The sequence below is a fragment of the Colobus angolensis genome, unplaced genomic scaffold (assembly GCF_000951035.1).
Source record: "Colobus angolensis palliatus isolate OR3802 unplaced genomic scaffold, Cang.pa_1.0 Scaffold30, whole genome shotgun sequence".
Taxonomy (NCBI): Eukaryota; Metazoa; Chordata; class Mammalia; order Primates; family Cercopithecidae; genus Colobus; species Colobus angolensis.
In genome coordinates, this window is record NW_012116266.1 from 7,940,899 (window position 1) to 7,943,421 (window position 2,523).

Genomic DNA, 2,523 nt, shown 5'->3' on the forward strand with positions numbered 1-2,523 from the left:
AAAAAGGAAAAAAAGAAAAAAAAATGGCTGGCGCGGTGGCTCACGCCTGTAATCCCAGCACTTTGGGAGGCCGAGGTGGGCGGATCACCTGAGGTCTGGAGTTTGAGACCAGCCTGATCAACATGGAGAAATCCCGTTTCTACTAAAAATACAAAATTAGCCAGGCGTGGTGGTGCATGCCTGTAATCCCAGCTACTCAGGAGGTTGAAGCACGAGAATTGCTTTAACCTGGGAGGCAGAGGTTGCGGTGAGCCGAGATCCTGCCATTGCACTCCAGCCTGGGCAACAACAGCGAAACTCCATCTCAAAAAAAAAAAAAAGGTAAGGGAATCATAAAGAATAACTGGCCAGGTGCGGTGGCTCACGCCTGTAATCCCAGCACTTTGGGAGGCCAAGGCGGGTGGATCATGAGGTCAGGAGATCGAGACCATCCTGGCTAACACGGTGAAACCTCGTCTCTACTAAAAATACAAAAATTAGCCAGGCATGGTGGCACACGCCTGTTGTCCCAGCTACTCGGGAGGCTGAGGTGGGAGAATTACTTGGACCCAGGAGGCGGAGATTGCAGTGAGCTGAGATCTCGCCACTGCACTTCAGGCTGAGCAACAGAGCAGACCCTCTTTCAAAAAAATAAAAGAATAACTTTTCACTATGTGAGCCATCGTTGTTTAGTGCATAATGTCTGCATACTCGCCAGTATCCCCTGCAGCTCCTCCACAGTTGTGGGGTCCCACACTACAGGAAGACAATGCATTTTAGCTCAGAGTACAGGTCTCAAAAACTTGGCTAAATATTTCCCCCTTCCACTCATACCAGTGTACAGGGAACAACAATGGATTAATGGATTAGTAACCAAAGACAGGGCAGGTAGGTCCCAACTAGCATCTGCTCCACTCGGCCCGCTGGTGACTAGACAGGGCACAGTAATAGTGTTCACCACTTCTCTTTCCCCCAAACCTCCTCTGGAAATTCCAGGCTTACCTCAATATTCCCAAGGTTCAAGTGACCAGCTCAAGGGCTCAGGCTGCTGAGGCCCAACCTCACGTGCCCAGAAAGTGGACACACCCAGGGGTTGCTCCTGGAAGGAAGGAGAAATGACGGTGAGTAGAAGCCAATGTCAGCCGCTCTAGCTGGGCCCTCCTTCTACTGATGTCTTGACCTGCAGCCCACAGCATCTGGGCAAGGAACCAAAGTCGTTTTGAGCCAGCAGGGTCAGACTTCTAGAAGCAGACAGCTAAGGTAAAGGATCTGTCCTTTACTCCCTGGAAAGCAGTCTGGAGAGGTGAAACCAGCCTAGACTTCAATATCAGACAGATCTGGATTCAAATTCCAGCTCTGCCTCTCACTTGCTGAGGAACCTAAACACCTCCTTTTGTTTCACTCAGCCTCCATCTTTTCAAGTGGAAAAGAACTGCTTGGTAAGGTTGCTGTGGGGAGTGAGTAAAGCAATATACGTAGTGCTTAATCTCACAGATAGCAGATGCTCCAGAAATGCTAATTCTCTTGCCCACTGGTATTCCTCAGGCAGCCACCAGTCACCTTCTTCTGAAGCTGTTGGAGGGATACGGGCAGGCAGGAAGCTCAGTCTGAACAACCAGACTTCAGACCAGCTCAGACACAAGGTGAAACAGAAACCAAAAGCTCAGAGTACATGACTTACCTCCTCCAAACCTTTGCTCCAGCCACTGCCACTCCCCAGAGAACGCCCTCCCCATCTCCTCCCACCCACTGCAGAGAGTGCTCACATTCTCCACCGTTTATCAGACACTTGTTTCTCACTGCCTGGCACTGTGAGTTGTCGTTTATTAACTAGTTTATTGTCTTCTTTGAAAAATAATTTTTTTAAAAAATATACCTTATCCATATACATAAAGCTGTCCCCCAATTCCTGAGTGGATATGCTTGTGGTTTGTGTTTGCGTTTTAATTACTAAGCAATCTGGCTCATCCCTTTGTGCAAAGCATTGCCTTAGGTTACAGTGTAGGAAACTGTATTAGCTCATCCTCACACTGTTATAAAGAAATACCGAAGACTGGATAATTTATAAAGAGAAGAGGTTTAACTGGCTCACAGTTTCACAAGCTGTACAGGAAGCATAGTGACATCTGCTTCTGGGGAAGCCTCACTGTACTTATTTATTTGAAGGACTGATTTTCTACAAAGTGAAAACCTCTCCTATGGCCTCTTCAATCCCTCCTTGAGGTCCCCACTGTTAACATTTTTATTCTTTCAGACTTTTTTCTAGGCTTGTAAAGCCATAGTAATTCTTGCTCTGCCACTTACTAGCTGCATGACCTTGAAGGAGCAAGTTACTTAACGTCTCAGTGCCTTCCTCGACTCATTCATAAAGTAGCTGTAGTGATTCCTACATGTGAAGGTTATTATGAGAACGAAATGAGTTAATACATGCAAAATACTTAGCTCCTGGCATGCAGAGTAAAGACATAAATAGGCCGGGCGCGGTGGCTCAAGCCTGTAATCCCAGCACTTTGGGAGGCCGAGACGGGCGGATCACGAGGTCAG

General features: G+C 47.4%; 1 protein-coding gene across 1 annotated transcript in view; it reads right to left on the reverse strand.

Annotated features, from left to right (window-relative positions):
* The window catches only part of CASP8 (caspase 8, apoptosis-related cysteine peptidase), a 65,099-nt gene extending 63,448 nt beyond the window's left edge, over positions 1-1,651 (reverse strand). Inside the window, exons 1-2 of the mRNA XM_011949936.1 lie at positions 1,472-1,651; positions 982-1,078 (exon numbers count right to left, since the gene is read on the reverse strand). The gene's annotated coding sequence lies outside the window, so the exon portion shown is untranslated. The remainder of the gene's footprint in view (positions 1-981; positions 1,079-1,471) is intronic.
* Positions 1,652-2,523: the final 872 nt, after the last annotated feature.